The 18,579-nt window shown below is 46.1% G+C and overlaps 1 protein-coding gene and 1 non-coding gene across 2 annotated transcripts in view; both read right to left on the bottom strand.

The window, feature by feature from the left end:
* The window catches only part of FAM124A (family with sequence similarity 124 member A), a 117,618-nt gene that overhangs the window by 85,666 nt on the left and 13,373 nt on the right, over window positions 1-18,579 (bottom strand). The window lies entirely within an intron of this gene.
* On the bottom strand, window positions 3,195-3,267 carry TRNAR-UCU (transfer RNA arginine (anticodon UCU)). The gene has a single exon. It is a non-coding gene; the product is annotated as a tRNA-Arg (tRNA).

The raw sequence follows: 18,579 nt of genomic DNA, 5'->3' as shown, positions 1-18,579 counted from the left end.
ATGCATTCCTTTTTATAGCTGAGTAATATTCCATTGTGTATATGTAACCACAACTTCTTTATCCAGTCATCTGTTGATGGGCATCTAGGTGCTTTCCATGTCCTGTGTGTGTGTGTGTGTGCACATGTGCACTCAGTTGTGTCTGACTCTTTGCAACCCCATGGACTATAGCCCACCAGGCTCCTCTGTCCATGGAATTTTGCAGGCAAGAATACTGGAGTGGGTCGCTGTTCCCTTCTCCAGGGGATCTTCCCAACCCAGGATTGACTGTGTCTCCTGCATCTCCTGTATTGGCAGGTGGATTCTTTACCACTGTGCCACCTGGGAAGTCCCTCCATAACCTAGCTATTATAAATAGTGCTGCAATGAACACTGGGGTAGGTGTGTCTTTTTCAATTATGATTTCCTCAGGGTATATGCTCAGTAGTGGGACTGCTGGGTCATATGGTAGTTTTATTCCATTTTTTTTTTTTTTTTTTTACGGAATCTCCATACTGTTTTCCATAGTGGTTATTATCAATTTGAATTCCCACCAACAGTCCTAGAGCAGGAAGCTGAGGCACAAAGAGGTGGAGGAACCTGCCAAGGGCACAGAGGCAGGGAGTGAGCGGGCAGGCACTTGGCTGTGGCATCTGAGGTCTGTGGGTGCTGTCCCCTCCAAGGTTTTGCAAAAGGACTTGCTTCCCAGCTGAAGGGGCAGCTGTCACTCTCCAGCCCTTTCTGGCCGCGCTGCCGCCACTTCCCTCTCCTGCTCTCCTGCCTGCTCCTCGGCCCCAGTCCTAGCTTTATTTTGTGGCCACACATTTACATCTCTTCCTTCTGGCCCTGGGTCTCTGAGGGAGAATGCCCCAGAAACCACCTCCCTGAGGGCATATCCCCCAGTTTCTACATCTGAGTACTGTCTTCAAGGGGAACTGGATCAAGCCAGCACTGCAGGTGGGCGTAACAGGCACAGAAAAGCAGAAGAGCAACACTGGGAAAGCAGCCGGTATGAGAGGGGGAAGGTAACTTCTGAGTCTCCAAGACAGAGTTGTCAGGGTGCCCAGCGTTGGGCCACCTCTACCAGCAGCACAAAGGTTTCCTGGGGAGCAGTAACAAAGGCCAGGCTGAAGCCTGCATGCCTGAGTGACTGTTTACAGCTCTGCAAAAAGGGCAAGATGCCCAGCCTCAGAGCGGGGAACAGGGCTGAAAGGCATTCCACCAAGCCCGGCTCGCCCGGGCGGTGCAGGATGTAACCCCAATCGACCAAGCAACGAGGATGGAGACCGTGAAACATAGAGACATCAGCAGCCAGTATCCTGTCCCCAAGAAGAGTCAGGGGAATGAGTGCTGATTTTAGGACACTCTGGCTGTTGCCAGCCTGTGCCCACTGCATGTGACCCTTAAATAAACAGGCTCCAAGGGGGACAGAACACAGCTCCAAACCACCATCGGGCACTGGGGTTACACACGCCCCAGAGAGAACCTGCCTCCATGGAGCTAGATAGAAAACCAAGTATTGGAGGGGCAGGAGAGAAAATGTGAATAATTAATTGCCATGAAAGGCCTCTCCGCCTCCCTGGAGGAGCAGGGACGACATCACTGAGGGATATGCCTTTATCATATCTATTACACGGCCTCTCAAAGGCCCTCAGAGAGCACCTGTTCAGAGAGGGAAGGACACAGACCCAAGAGGCCAATCCCCCCGCCAGGGCTGGAGAGAGATCAGAGCTGTTCACCAAGCTTTCCAACTGGCTTGTGCTTCCCAAGAGGATGAGGAAGATTCCTTCCCGTGTGATTATATACCATTAGATTTTCCTTGGAGAATGTATAACACTGTAAGCAACTGTAAGTAAAGCACTGCACCAGGTCAGGCCTTTTATGAGGCAGAAAGAGTATTATTAACTTGAGGATTTGTTCCCTTTACCCCAGTATTTCACTCTCTTGTATACTCCCCTGTTTTTGTCTTGTTAAGTGTAACAGAAAATAACTTACACGATAACAATCATGTATTGTGTTCTTATTGTTTGTCAGACACTATCTTAAAAGCCTCAAATCTCTCATTTAAGCTTTACTTGGGTTTGATCCCTGGGTCAGAAAGATTCCTTGGAGAAGGAACCTGCTCCAGTTTTCTTGCCTGGGAAATCCCACGGACAGAGGAGCCTGGCGGGCTACAGTCCATGGGGTTGCAAGAGTGGGACACAACTTAGCAACTAAACCAACCAACCAATTTTTAAAGCACCACCATGATAAAGGTGAGGCAGGAGGTAGAGGCTCCCCAACACCCACCTCCCAGCTATGGGGTAAAGCAATTGGAGATTCATTCCCTGTGGATCAAAACTCAAAGACAGGGGCAGGATCTTTAAGGGAGGAGGCTGGGCCCTGCCCAGACCACATGTTTCTTTTCTCGAAGTCGGGAGACCTTCCTGACCACACATGAGCAGAAAAGGCTCCCTGGAAGCCAAAGGGAAGTGATGCCAAGGGATGTTCTCCACCCATACGCCTCTTCAGTAAAATCCATCTTGGCTAAGAGATGTGTGTGCACACATGGGAGGATCCTGAGATATACAGATATGAACTGTGAACCAGGCAAATAAAAATGACTAGCCAAAGGAAACCCAGAGGAAATACCCCATAAAAGTAATTCAGACTGCCACGAGTTCAGCGACTCTCTCTCCCTGAGTCTGCCTGTGTGTCTATTCACATGTACTGTATTCTTTTCCCTCTTAATACTTTACTAGCTTCACTACTTTCTGTCTTTGTGGGAGTTCTTTCCTGCAAAGCCAAAGGGCCAGGGCCCTTGTCACTGACCACTGGTCTAGTGGCTAGGATGAGGTGCCGTCACCACTGCGAACTGGCCTCAATCTCTAGCTGGGAACCCAAGCCCCAAGATCAAAGGTATATCATTTCTCTCCATCTTGCAGGTGAAATGTTAACTGACTTGCCAAAGGCCATTAGGCTGAGGAAGAACTGGGTCTCTATGTTCCTCAACATGTGCTTTTTCTTGCCCCTTTTAGTTTTCAAAAAAAAATTTTTTGAGGGGTTGCATACCATATGGCTTGTGGGATCTTAGTTCCCCATCCAGGGATCAAATCCACAGCCCCTGCCATGGAAGAGTGGAGTGTTAACTGGACTGCTAGGGAAATCACCTTGCCGCTTTTATTTTTAAATAAATTTACTTATTTTCCCACACTACACAGCTTGTGGGACCTTGCCTCCCTGACCAGGGATCGAACCTGTGCCCCCTGCAGTAGAAGCACAGAGTCCTAACCACTGGACTGCCAGGGAAGTCCTGCTTTTTCTTGCCTCTTGAGCCCACCAACCTTATGATTATCCTGCCCTGAACCTCAGCCTGCCTGGCTAGGCTCCATCAGGAAACGTGGTTGGGTAATTTTGCTGTGAATGGACTGACCAGTGTATCTGGGCAGCTTCTGGCAATCTCTGACCCGTGTGGGTGTCCTGAGTCTGGTGGAGGCACAGGGAGGGGACCGAGTCCTCCTGCTGGTTGACAGATGACCCGATGCTGGGCCTCCCACTGGGTTATCTCAATGCTGCCTGTGCCAGGACCCCTCACTGCCACTCTCTGCATCCCAAGGCTTCACGCCAGCCTTGCCTGCACTGTCCCCCGCTGTTTGGTGTCCACCAACCTGGCCTTCCTTGCAGAACTGACAAACTGCTGTCTCCTCAAGACACTGACTTCCTAATAGCAGGTACGTCAAATTGAAGGTCCAGATCATCTGTTCCAAAGGGAATGAATGCCTGGCCAAGTCTCAGGACATGACAAGGTCAGACACCCCTTTCTAGAATTTCTGGGCAATGATTAATGTCTCTTGTCACTTTATCCACCGTTTATCATTGACAGTCTGCAATTCTGTGACAATGACTTGGGCTTCCCTGGTGGCTCAGCAGTAAAGAATCCGCCTGCAATGCATGAGCCACAGGAGACGTGGGTTCGATCCCTGGGTTGGGAAGATCCCCTGGAGGAAGGCATGGCAACCTTCTCCAGTATTGTTGCCTGGAGCATCCCCATGGACAGAGGAGCCTGGTGGGCTACAGTTCATAGTGTCACAATCAGTCAGATATGACTAAAGTGACTGAGCAAGCATGCAGGCATGCACTGACTTATTTAATCAAGGAATGTTTATCGAGCACCTACTATCTGCCAGAAGTGTCAGATACAGTGGTGAATAAAAGTCTCTGCCTTCATAGAACTTATCATCTAGTTAGTGGGGGAGATAGACAATAAACAAATAAATAAGATGAAGTCAGGTCCTAAATGCAATAGACACTTCACTGTACAAACTCATGTTCAAAGTGGGTACCGCAGGTGTTTCCAAGGCAACAGCCATAACCACTACCATCACCTAAATAAACTGTCCTGGACCATTCCAGGGCCTTAAGACCCACAGGGCCCCCAAACAGCTCAGGAGGCCAACAGAGTCTGAACAAGGCCCCCTCCAGCTGCTGCAGGCTGCTTGCTTCAGGGAACCTGGCTCCAGAGTTTAGCTAGAGTCCCTCCAACCTCAAATGCAGGAGATTGAATAAACTTATTTACATTTCTAAAGCCCCATTCTGAGGTACCCAACAGTTCAGGGGCTTGGATACCTAATCTACTGACCAGACACACATGACCAAGTGGCAGAAAACTCACAGAAAAACGGTGGATCAGGTATGAAGGATCCACACACCCAGGACATAGACTGACGTGTGAAGTAAGATTAGGTCAGAAAGCAGGAGGGAAAGAGACCCTAGAATGACAAGGAACACAAAACCCGCTGCATTAAAGTGCCACAGGGGGCCAACCTCTTACCATTAAGCTGCCTGGTCTTTCCTGAATGCCAGAAATAAAAGCTGCCAGGTCTTTCCTGAATGCCAGAAATAAAAGCTGCCAGAAAGGGGCTTCCAAATTCCTTCCTGGGAGAATCTATTCATCCGAAATGTAATGAATAACCTGCCTTCAGCTCTTTTTTTTTTCTTTTACAGTTTTTCTTAAAGCCAGTTCTTCGAAACTCTGAACTAATTAAAAATTGAGGCAAACCCCTTTGTCTCTGACAACACTTAAAGCCCCAGACATACTCAATTCTTAGTACTTTTATGATTTTGACAAGGCCTTTGGTTGGCCTGAAATTTTGAGCTGTGAAGGGAACAAGACTGGTCCCAGTGCCAGCTCCAAAATACAGTCAAAACGAGACACAGGGTTGGCAATAGTGGCAATCTGGTGGCAGTGAGGTACATATAGAATATTTAACATAGGGGATCCAAAATGCTTCTCCTCAGCCTGAATTCACAGAGCATGCGTGCACGCTAAGTCATTTCAGTGGTGTCCGACTCTCTGAGATCCTATGGACTATAGCCCAGCAGCCTCCTCTGTCCATGATACTCTCTAGGCAAGAATACTGGAGTGGTTTGCTATGTCCTTGTCCAAGGGATCTCCCAGACCCCGGGATCAAACCTACATCTCTTAAGTCTCCCGCATTGGCAGGCAGATTCTTTACCACTAGCACCACCGACTTTCCTATAATTGAAGAATGGAATACAGGCTAGAACACCTAGTCTATTGACCAGACACACATGACCTAGTGGTAAAAAACCCATGGAAAATGGTGCATCAGGTATGTAGGGTGCACACGCCCAGGGCATAGACCAACGGGTGAAGTCGGAAAGCAGGAGGATGGCACAGTGGTAAAGAATCCACCTACTAACGCAGGAGACTCGAGTTCGATCCCTGGATTGGGAAGATCCCTTGGAGAAGGAAATGGCAACCCACTCCAGTATTCTTGCCCAGAAAATTCAATGGACAGAGGAACCTGACTACTGTCCATAGGGTCACAAAGAGTCAAACATGACTCAGCATGTACACATATAGGCTGAAGAAAAAAAAAACAAACCTGTTTTCCTTTGACAGAGGAAAACACTAGGGCATCTTTCTGATACTTGGGCTTTTGTAAGAGGTACGGCTTTGCTGTTACTGTATTTGACCACTCTCTCAATTTTCATCATCTGTTGCAGGAACAATGTCAGGAATCTGAACATGTGATTCATATTCTTAAGCTCATTCTAAAACTATTAAGAAAGTAATAATAGAGAAAGCAAGGCAGATGCTTTAGACACACTGCATGTTTTTTCATGTGGAAATGTGATGTCCACTTGACTTTAAAGGTATTTCTAAGCTTTGCTGTGAGACACACATGATGTCTCACACACCAGATGGGGAGAAGAGGGGGAATCAAAGGCCAGACACCAACCAGCCAGGAAGGACCAAGTCACTTTAAATTTCGACACTGCTTGACAGCAATTCTGGAAGAGGGCCGGGAAGTTGATATGTGATTAGTCTGAGAAGCTTTAATTCAGCTAAAAACACTTAAGCATATCTGGCATCGTTATCCAAGTCCTGAGGACTTAATGATTTTGTAAGTTTATGAGAAGGTAAGACAGGTCTGACGCACACTAACACCCAATGCTTAGCAATGTACTCAGGGGGCTTCCCTGGTGGTCCAGGGACTAAGACTCTGCACTCCCAATGCAGGGGGCCTGATTTCAATCCCTAGTCAGGGAACTAAATTCCACATCACCCAACGAAGACCCAGCGCAGCCAGATATATATTAAAAAACAAAACAAAACAAAGGCGTGCTCAAGCAACTCCATCAATAAAAAATTTTTTAAAATGTGCTCAGAACAACTGCAGAGTCTCTAGTATTCTACACACAATCACTCTACTCAGTAACTGCCATTTTTTCCTAAAACACGTTATATCTTGTCATTTCCATCAGTGGCACGGTTCCCCTGAATAAAATTCAGGACCTCAATAAAATTCTGAAGATTTGGAGGTGAGGCAGCAGGGCTTGCCAACAACACGACTGGAGGGTTAATCTTGTTTTAAGAAGTAAGGTGTATCCGTCAAAGCCAAACAGACAAAAGAGGAAGATGTTAACCAAACCTATCCCCAGGATTTGTTCACCAAGACCGCTCAGCCTTACAATGCAGCTAGCAGGAGGAACCCTCACAATTATAGTAATTAAGATTTATTTTTAAAAGGGATTTGTCTGGCAGGATGTTGAGAAATGAGACGGGCCATGATTAGTCATTACAAGTCTACGAAAAAAAAAAATACTACCGACAGGCATATAAAAGACATAGTGGATGGTCTTAGGAAAATCAGTGATTAAATTTGGTTTTGCTCGTGATCAAACTAGCAATACGGGAAATGGAACCTGTGGACTCTTTTATGTTTTTTGCCCTAAAATTCAGTGAAACATTCAAAAGCTTTGCCAACTTGAATAGGATATTGATATACCCCCGGTCCTTGTTTCCAAGTTTCCATAGAAAAATTTGTATGTTACAGCCCATTGGAAGAACAAGGTTCCTGGGGGCAACTCAAAAATTAAAGATGGGGGAGGGACATCCTCGGTGGTCCAGTGGTTAAGACTCCACGTTCCCAATGCACAGGGGGCGGGTTAGCCTATGAACCTACAGGCCATGCGGAATGGCCAAAAAAAAAGATGGGGGAGGCATTTCAGTCTGCCTGCCCCCCCACCCCCCGCATGTTTCAGATGACATCAGACAATTCGCCCAAGTGGACCAGTTAGTCAATGGCAGGTGGAGAAAGAGAAGAAACGCGTCCCAACTCCCAGTCTGCGGCTCTGCCCGGTTCTGAAGTTCCCTCTCCTACTGATGGGCCAAGGACTGCAAAGCAGGCAGAGACAGAGTCCCTTCCCGAGCTCACAAGCTAATTAAGGAAGCAAGACGCTCACACGTGAGCAACATAAGAAAAACACAAAATGGGAGGTGGTAGGTTCAGGATGCTCTAGAGGATGAATTTCAGAGACAATAACCGAAGTTTCCCTCTTCCCTATTTTCTTATTGCCTGCATCCCCCCACCTGCAGAGTCCGGGCTGTTCCTTGCTTCAGGGAGCATGGGGTCTGACGGACTCATTCATCACGCTTCTGAATTTAGGCTGTTTTCCTATCACAGCAGAAGAAACAGCCTGGAAGCGCAAAGCTCTCTACTGTGAGGATTCGGGGGTTGGAGACAGAAGACGCTTTCTGAGCCAAAAAGGGCTAAAAACCTAGAGCAGGGGTTTCACCTTGTGAATTGGAAGTCAAGAAGAATGTGTGGTGCTCTGGGGGTGGCTTTTCCCACTCAGATGATGTCGTGTTTGGGCTCCTGGTGGGAGGGAGAAGACCAGAAGGGACGGGACCAAAGCCTGGATGCCAGAAGGTTTCTCAGGATGGATCACGTACTGAAGTCCCAGGCTGAGCCCTGCGGGGGTGGGGCCCCCAGTGCAGACCTGTGCCTTCCCTTGCCAGGGGGTGAGGGCAGAGGCTCAGGAATGAAGTTCAGCTCTATTGCAGAGATATACGGCAGTTCCACTTTTATACCTGAGCGGGTGACTGTGAAAAATTCCTACTCACTGTATCAGGAGGTTCATAGAGAGTGCTTAATAGACAGCAGAAAGTGTTATGATCCAACTGACAGGGACCCCCTCTAAACATGCCAACCTATAGAAAGACCTCCAGTTTCTAAGTCTAGGTTATCTATGACCCACACACTTTAGCCTCACTATGTTCAAGCCTGAGGCAGTGGAATATTAAAAATGGAATCACAGAGGAAGCCCATTGTCCCAGCAACAGACAAAAGAAAGACTTCTCACAATTATTCTTGTTATACAGAAGGAAAGAGAAGTCCTTCAAGCATTGGTTGCACAGCTCAGCTTCATTCCCTTTTGATATCAATAATAATGTCAGATGTCAGAATGAGATTAAAAAGGCGGAGAGCAGGTAAAATGTTTCTTCTCTTCCATAACCAGTGTATTGTACAAAATTTGAAAGTTTAACAAATGTGGGGGGGCTTCTCTGGTGGCTCAAACGGTAAAGAATCTGCCTATAATGCAGGAGTTCCAGGTACAATCCCTAGGTCAGGCAGATGCCCTGGAGAAGGGAATGGCAACCTGCTCCAGTATTCTTGCCTGGAGAATCCCATGGCAGAGGAGCCTGGTGGGCTAGTCCACAGAGTTACAAAGAGTTGGACATACCTGAGCAACTAATGCTTTCACAACAAATCTGGAGGAAGAGAAGGTTTACAAAGAAGAAAGAAAGGACTAATGGGATCCTTTTGCTTTCTTGGTCAATTCTGATTATAACCTTTAGTGGCTATGACCTGGCTTTTTACATACCAGTCCTTGAATATTCCCAACCTGTTATCCCCTCAAAGGTTAATGGCAACAATTTTGATGTTGAATAAAGATAGAAATTGGCTACTGGAGGGAAATTGCTTTTCATGAAGCCTGTGCAGCGTACTCATGGTGTTTGGGTATTGTTAATAACGCCTGAGGTTGGAGCGGGTGTATAATCAATACCATACATTTAATGAGAACCACAGAACAGACTCCAGCTTGTGGGCCTCCAAAAGCTGGGTCTCCCTGTTTACAATCTACTCTTTAGAGCAGTTTTGCCCATTCTTATTGTGTACATCTGTGTATAGTGTGTGTGAGTAGCCATCTATACAGTTTTTTTGCATAAAATCTCAATTTTTATTAGACCCCGGCACTCAAACCCATGCCCACAGGACAGTGAAATAGTTCTTTTGGAGAATAACCCGGCAAGAGAGATCAGAAGCTTTAAAAAGTAAATATTTGACAATTTCACTTGTAGGAATTTATCCTAAGGAAATAATGAAGGATATGCATAAACTTGTGGTATAAAAATATTCCTGCCAATGCTGATTATAATAGTGAAAAAAGAGAAGAGGACCAACAATAGGATACCAGTGAAAGAGGAGAGTGAAAAGGTTGGCTTAAAGCTCAACGTTCAGAAAACGAAGATCATGGCATCTGGTCCCATCACTTCATGGGAAATAGATGGGGCAACAGTGGAAACAGTGTCAGATTTTTTCTTTCTGGGCTCCAAAATCACTACAGATGGTGACTGCAGCCATGAAATTAAAAGACGCTTACTCCTTGGAAGAGAAGTTATGACCAACCTAGATAGCATATTCAAAAGCAGAGACATTACTTTGCCAACAAAGGTCCGTCTAGTCAAGGCTATGGTTTTTCCTGTGGTCATGTATGGATGTGAGAGTTGGACTGTAAAGAAGGCTGAGCGCCGAAGAATTGATGCTTTTGAACTGTGGTGTTGGAGAAGACTCTTGAAAGTTCCTTGGACTGCAAGGAGATCCAACCAGTCCATTCTGAAGGAGATCAGCCCTGGGTGCTCTTTGGAAGGAATGATGCTAAAGGTGAAATTCCAGTACTTTGGCCACCTCATGGGAAGAGTTGATTCACTGGAAAAGACCCTGATGCTGGGAGGGATTGGGGGCAGGAGGAAAAGGGGATGACAGAGGATGAGATGGCTAGATGGCATCACGGACTCGATGGACATGAGTCTGGGTGAACTCCAGGAGTTGGTGATGGACAGGGAGGCCTGGCGTGCTGCGATTCATGGGGTCGCTAAGAGTCGGACACGACTGAGCGACCGAACTGAACTGAATGAAGTTTGGTGCAGAAAGAAATACAATGGAATACTGTACAGTTAAACTATTACAGAAGTAAGTTTGGTATATAAAGAAAGTTCACAATATGCTTAGTGAGAAAATCAGACTATAAAACTCTCCAATACTACTTTTGGTAATAATATACATATATATAGGAATATAGATGCCCAGAAAAAATCTGTAAAGGCAGACACCAAATTATGACTTGTTTCTGAATGGTAGCATTCTGAGTTTTCTTCTTTCAGTGAGAAAAGCACCTGGCATGCTAGGGGAATGTGTAATGGCAGCTATCCACTTTTGTTCCCTCCCTTGGGATGGGGGTGGGATCCTGACAACCGTGGTAGACCAGATGTCCCTGAAGTGTCACTTCAGTCCTTCAGGGAAAAATCTGATCATGAGAATCCTGCCTCTGTTTTTCTTTCATATCCTGGCTAGAAATTGACACCCTTTATATAGTTGAAATCACACAATTAAAACTTATCTTTGAAGCCAGAGGACTACACAACAATTTTTTGGAAACAATGTCCGTGTAACAGACCACCAGAGGAGTTGTCCATATGGGATACTGAACTCAGACTCTGATTTCCTGATGAGTATCTTTGGTTATTGCTTTTCTCTTATCAACTGTCAAACCGTAATACTGTCTAGTTTTTCAGGTTCCCACTCAGAGGACTCTGAATATATAGATTCCACACCATCAACTAACTAATGTTCAAAGTGCACTCACAATTTCAGCTCCAACAGGTTCATTCATCTCAGGTTTCATTTGCTAATTCCATGATCATATAGATAAAGCTGCTACTTCCTTCTCAAAAGAACCCCAAACAAATACCTCTAGCCAGCCTGATAAAGAACAGGTCCTATGTTTTACAATTAACTACTCTTAGAACTTCCCTTGGTGGTCCAGTGGTTAAGAATCTGCCTGCCAATGCAGGGGACATGGGTTTGATCCCTAGTCTGGAAAGATCCCATGTGCTGCAGGGCAACTAAGCCCGTGTGCCACCACTACCAAAACCTGCACTTCAGAGTTGGTGCTCCCAACCAGAGAGTAGCCGCTGTTCACCACAACCAGAGAAGGCCCACATGCAGCAGTGAAAACCCAGCACAGCCAAAAAATTAAACACATTCATTAAAAAAAAAAAAAAACTAGTCTTGGAGGAGGAATACAATTCTTTTACATTATCCATCAGATCAGATCAGATAAAATAACTTAAATATTAAGTGGATAATTTTATCTAGATATCATAGTTATACAAATCCTAGAGCCCACAGAGTGAATGAGTGAGTGAAGTCGCTCAGTCGTGTCCGACTTTTTGTGACCCCATGGATTGTAGGAGCCTACCATGCTCCTCTGTCCATGGGATTTTCCAGGCAAGAGTACTAGAGTGGGTTCCCATTTCCTTGAGTGTACCATTAAAAGTTAGCCTCTGAAAGTAAGAAACTTGGATCAACCACCTCAATCAGGGATGATTTATTTATTTTATTTATTGGGGGGATGGGCTAGATCAGTGCTCTGCAAAATATAAGTACAAACAACTCACTTGGCTTAGGAGTTCAGGGGTGGGGCCTGGGATTCTACATTTCTAACAGAGTGATGCTGACGCAGGGGTCTGTGGACCACACTCTGAGTAGCAAGTTTTCCTGTTTGGTGATTTAAGGTGCTATGCCAAGCCAAGAACACCTTGTCTGGGCAGCTGACAAAATGTGGAATGGGCACATAGCTGCACCAGCTGCATTTTGTAGCTCTCAGCCTCTGCTCAGCTCCACCTGTGTGGCTGCAAGGCCCAGACCTGTCAAAAATGACACTCACAGGGCTGCGGTGTCTGTATTAGTGTTCCCTACGAGCTATGTGCTAAATGGCTCCAGCCCCAAGAGGAAGGCCCAGGAGCACAGCAGCTGTCTCAAACACGAAGCCACAGTTGCCCCAGGGAAAGCCTCAGTGTCGGGGGGCCTGGGAAGAGCCACAAGCACCAGGGCTCTTCTCCATAGGCAGAAGAGCCGGTTCCTAACTGGAGCGAGACCAGTGCATCCCCAGGAGGAGAGAGGACGTCTTGAGGGCTCTTTCCCTCACGGCTGCAGGAGCTGGCAGTGGGTGGCCCAGATGCCCCAGGCTAGGGAACGCAATAGGTATTTCTGAGTAAAAGCAGTAATCCCACTCTTTGGAAGGCAGAGCCACAAGGCAGGACAGACTGGACAAGAAAATCAGACTGATCCGTCTTCATGCACAACATCGTAATGGTTTCTGATTGGTCTCTGTGACCATGACCACAGACGAGGAAGGGCTGTATCATCAGTGATAACATCACAAAACCTGTCTAGGGCTGGGGCGTCATTCCAGTTGTGCAGTAGCTCACCAGAACCTCCACGAGAGCAGCTCTGCATGTGAACCTAACTGTTAGGCCAGAACAGGTTCTCAAGCAGAATAAAAATGGAAGTAGTTCTTGTCTGGGTTTCATTTGCTGGAAGTTGCACACTCAAGCCTTCCTGGCACACAAAACCCTGACTGTCCTGCACTGAAAATATATACACATGTCCCCAGTGCATTCATTTATATCAACTGTATATATACAACAGGATGTCAGACAGCGTCACTAGTATTAACATTAATAAGCCCTTTAGAATCCGAGGAAGTAGAAAATGAAAGAAAGTAGTGATGCATGTGAACTGAGATACTTAAGATACTGGTCAGGTTGGTTTTTAAAGACCGTATTACCGTCTTTAACTATAACTAACTTTGTCTGAAAGGCAATATTCTAAATTAGAGAAAATTGGTGACTTTTCTTTTGGTGCTTTTACTGCAATAGAATGTGAAGCTGGGGATGGAATAGGTGGATTTTTTTAGTCTTTTGGCAAGCCTGTGTATAATGCCAATTCCACACTGATCACAGAATTAAGCAACTTCAATGGCTGAAATTGTTCTTCATAAGGATTAATACATAGGTTTGAGTTCTGCTTAGATCTTAAGGAATAAGATTCTGGAAGATTTGTTCTGGAAGATTTGTTCTAAAAATCATAATGGGGAACGTATTGTACACAGAAAACAAAATTAAGACATTTACAAATGGATCAAAGTGAAACTGACTCCCGTCACCTCTTCCAAAACACTGATCTTCCTGTTTCTGGATGTGTGTGATAAAAACTGGCTGTAAAATGAGCAAACTCTGTCAATAAGTTATCTTCTCTTCTAATAAAAACAGAAAGAAAATAATGAATATTTCATATCCCAAGTCTGAATTTAGCTCTGGATATAGGGACACAGATCATATACACAAATATTCCTCACCATTGGTGAGTCCTACAGGACAAAACCATACATATTCAAGGTGCTGCTGCTTTAAAAGCTCCTTACATTCTTTCATTAATTATATCACAATGGGCTTAACTTCCCCCCCATGCTGAGGGGAGGCACAGATGTAGCCAGAGACAAAAATCTAAACGTATTATGCTTCTGTATCCTGAAATAGTATGGAAATGATGACACCACTGAGAAATGAAAAGAAAAAGACAGCATTTAGAAAGATGCGCCTGTGAACAAAGGGAGCCTTGGGAAGGGATGGGATGTCCTCCCATCAGAACAGCGAGGCAGACTTGACAAGCCCCAAGGTGGCTCTCGACCAGCTACTGCTGCTGCTGCTAAGTCGCTTCAGTCGTGACCAACTCTGTGTGACCCCATAGACGGCAGCCCACCAGGCTTCCCCATCCCTGGGATTCTCCAGGCAAGAACACTGGAGTGGGTTGCCATTTTCTTCTCCAATGCATGAAAGTGGAAAGTGAAATGGAAGTCGCTCAGTCGTGTCCAACTCTTCACAACCCCATGGACTGCAGCCTACCAGGCTCCTCCGTCCATGGGATTTTCTAGGCAAAAGTACTGGAATGGGGTGCCAGTGCCTTGCAATTAACCAAGTGAAGTGAAAGACAGTGAAAGTGAAGCCGTTCAGTCGTGTCCGACTCTTTGCGACCGCATGGACTGTAGCCCACCAGGCTCCTCTGTCCGTGGGATTCTCTAGGCAAGAATACTGGAGTGGGTTGCCATTTAATCCAGATAGCCCAACTTTTTCCATTTAAAAAGCACCTGCGGGGGCAGGGCACAGCCTTCGACAGAATGACAGAGCTCGAGGACATGACATAAACTGATTAGAACAAATGGGTCCAAGATGGCGGACAAGTTGACTTCCACTAGACCTTGAGCCTCAGTAAATGCTCATTGTAACATACCAGCAAGCTAAGTGACACACTCCGGCACCATGACAGTTTCAAGGCTGACCATCAAAGACCAAAAAGTGGGCAGTGGGCCAATTCCTAGAAATCCCACCCCTTCTCCCAAATAGTTAGAATAATCTGCCCCACTCATTAGCCTATGAAAACTGCCCAGCCCATAATAGCTTAGGGGCTTCTCTGGTAGCTCAGCGGGTAAAGAATTCAAATATAATGCAGGAGACTGCCTGCAGCATAGGAGACCCAGGTTTGATCCCTGGGTCTGTAAGATCCCTTGGAGAAGGACATGGAAACCCACTCCAGTATTCTTGCCTGGAAATCTCATGGACAGAAGAGCCTGGTGGGCTACAGTCCCTGGGGTCACAAGAGTAAGACACAACTTAGAGATTCAACCACAACATAAAAGCTAACCACACCATAGTTTGAGGTCTCTCTTGCCTTCTGAGATGGCCCATACTCTGTTTGTGGAGTGCATTTCTCTCTAAATTCACTTCCTACCTATCAAAACAAAACCCCAAACAAACAAACACCTGCAATCTACCGACCATTTTTCCTTGAGATGAGAATGTGTCCAGGGGCCCACAGCAGCAGCTGGGCCTCTTTGAGGCTGCCCTCAAGGGCCAATCACAGATACGGTGGCCCCAGGAAAACTGAGGGGACAGAAGTCCACTGGACCTACAGCTTGTGGCAGCTCGGGACCATCAGGGAGAGAGTGGGTGGGAAACAGGGAAGCTACCTGACTCACTAGAAGGGCAGGGCAGGAGGCAAGGGACAGAAAGCTAGGAGAGAAACTGGCGGGCAGGAATGTGAGGCATAGGCAGGGGCCAGGGAAGATGGGGGAGAAACGGGTGAAAACAGATTCAGTGACTCCTGCCCACCCATACAGGTGCCTTTTTTTGCACAGCTTACTACATGCTCCTGGGCTCAGATGAGCAGAACGCACTGCTCAAGGCCATTTCTCCATAATTTCAGACACAGAGGATTCCTCAGGGCACTGCCAAGCACCTTCTTGATCACTTCAACTGTTCTTTTGCCATGCGTGCTTTGAAAAGTCTGAAAGAGCACAAACCTGCCAGGCATTCCTGCTGTCAGTTGATAAGAGCCAGGTGAGGAGTTAATGACTCTACTTGAGTTTCGAGAAAAAACAGACTTAGGCACAATTAGGAGGGCAAAGAGAGAAGGGTTTTGGAGAAGAGTCTTAAACAGAGAGAACTCATGAATTCTTTGACTACCGGCGTTATCCTGTGGCTAGAAGTCCCCAAGAAATGTTATACTGTCCTGAAAATATCATTTTCCAACTCCCAGCATCTTCTAAGAGGAATTCTCCAAATATGGTTATAATCTTTATTGGAATGGAAATATTCAATCACACATCACAGGAAGTGCAGTTGATTTTTTTTCCCCTTGGCATAATGTTTGTTTTTATTTTATCCCATTTATAAAATTTCCTCTTTTTATTTAAATCGCTTAAGAATGCAAACTGTACACAGTGGCTTGATGATCTTCTAGCCAGGCTGCTGGAAAAAAACAACCTAAAATTCTGAGAAAGTGAAAGTGTTAGTTGCTCGGACGTGTGCAACTCTGCGACCCCATGGACTGTAGCCTGCCAGGGTCCTCTGTCCACGGGATTCTCCAGGCAAGAATACTGGAGTGGGTTGCATTCCCGTCTCCAGGAGATCTTCCCAACCCACGTCCCCTGCGTTGCAAGGAGATTCTTTACCTTCTGAGTCACCAGGGAGGCCCCAAATTCTGAGAGTGTAAATTAAAGTCAACTTCCTAAGGAAGCATCACGCTTTACTGAGATCTCCTGAATGCTCAGCGTGTGTACAGTTTTTGCAGAAACAAATGAAAAGCCTTTTTGGCCATCAATCTAAAAAGGGCAAATGGACCAGTTGCAATGAGAAAATTCATCTACACAAAACCCAAACATCCACTGAAGAAGCCTCTGAGCCACTCTCCTGAGTTGAAAGTGAGACTGGACACAGTCAATGGAAATGCAATCCTTTAATCCCGGATGTGGCGGAAAAACAAGACGCCCAGTGTGGAGAAGGGAATGGCAACCCACTCCAGTATTCTTGCCAGGAGAACCCCGTGGACAGAGGAGCCTGGAGGACTACAGTCCATGGGGTCACAAATTGTCAGACATGACTTAGCGGCTAAACAACAACAACTCTATAGCACAGGGAACTATATTCAATGTTCTGTGACAAACCATAATGGAAAAGAATATTAAAAAAGAATAATGTATATATGTATGTATCTGAATCGCTTTATTGTACAGCAGAAATTAACACAGCACTATAAATCAACTATATTTCAATGACATTTTTAAAAAGATAAAAAAAAGGAAGATGACCAGTGATAAGTACCCTCCTTCTCCCCTCCCCTATCCACTTATTTGAGGGGAGGGGGATAAAAAGAAGCAACTGCCCCTCACCACAATGTCTCTACTGACTGAGAGGAAGCTGACTTAGAGGAAGCTCACGGAAGCTCAAACTGACCTGAACAGCCCTCACTTCAGGGTTAGTGATACCATCCACCAGAGAGGATGCCCACCCTCTGGACTCTTATTCCAGGACAAAGAAAAAAGGTACAGTCCTTGAGTCTTTACACTGTCTTTCCTCCCTCCCTTCTTCTCTCTCTTTAGTGGAGTTTCTAAGACAGTCACATCCGAGCATCCCAGAGCTCTTGGGGAGGTCCTCAGGGGCCATTCAGTCCAACCGCCTCATTCTACAGAAGGGGAAACCGAGGCTCAGAGAGGGTAGACGACTTTCCCAAGAGCACACAGCTAATTCATGGCAGAACCAGGACTAGGACACCTGGACCCCACATCACCGCTTTGGTCCTTTCTCTTGGGGCTGACCTTTCTTCTACCGCCATCAGGGCCGGCAGCATGAGGAAGCAGCCTCTGCATTCTAAGAAGAAAATTGGTGGCCAAACAGAGTGGTATTCTTGGAGGAAGCTCTCCCGACCACCCCAGTAATGACAAAACCCAACCCTGGACAGACACACTCCAACCCCAGCTCATCCCAAGGAAGCATCTACACTTCTGTGAACTCAGGATCAAACAGTTAAAGGCACATCATGTGGTATTCGGTTAAGAACCACCTGCAGACACAGGTAAGTCCATTTCCTAAAAGTGACCAGTTAGTACCAGTGTTCAAACCCTGATCAGGAATCAGGAATCATTCAGAAACAAGTCATCCAGTGGACAGAGGCTGACCAACAGCAGCAGAATGACCGACGGGCAGGAGGTGCTTCCATGACCAACATATGGGAACTGGGACTGACTGGTGAGCCCTCTGGGTCACACAGAGGATGCTGCCACCAAGTTGGCTGTGAGAGGGGGGGTGACCCTGCAACTCTGCCATTCAGGAGGAAGAGGAAAATTATTAACCTTCTTTCTGCTTAGTCCTCTGATTATCGTTTGTGAGGAATGATAATGATCCTAGCTGGGAGGAAAGGCAGTTCAGGCAACATACAGGACAAAGACATCCAGAGGCCCACCAGTATCCCCTCACCTCTTCTTGCTGCCCAGAACAATGATGTGATGGCTGTGGCAGAGGCAGCTATTTTGTAACTCTGAGGCAACTCTGAGGATGGAAGCCAAAATCCAAGGACTGCGTAACAGACCTGCATTGCTTCCTCCAGACTTTTTTCTTAATTAGAGGAAAACACTTTGCTGACAAAGGTCCATTAGTCAAAGCTGTGGTTTTCCAATAGTCATGTATGAATATATGAGTTGGACCATAAAGAAGGTCCAAAGAACTGATGCTTTCAAATTGTGGTGCTGGAGAAGACTCTTTAGAGTAGCTTGGAGGAGATCAATCCAGTCAATTCTAAAGGAAATCAATCCTGAATATTCTTTAGAAGGACTGACGCTGAAGCTGAATTT

Source organism: Bos taurus, chromosome 12, assembly GCF_002263795.3.
Source record: "Bos taurus isolate L1 Dominette 01449 registration number 42190680 breed Hereford chromosome 12, ARS-UCD2.0, whole genome shotgun sequence".
Taxonomy (NCBI): Eukaryota; Metazoa; Chordata; class Mammalia; order Artiodactyla; family Bovidae; genus Bos; species Bos taurus.
Note: the sequence above shows the minus strand (reverse complement) of the source record. Positions and strands in the feature narration are given on the sequence as shown.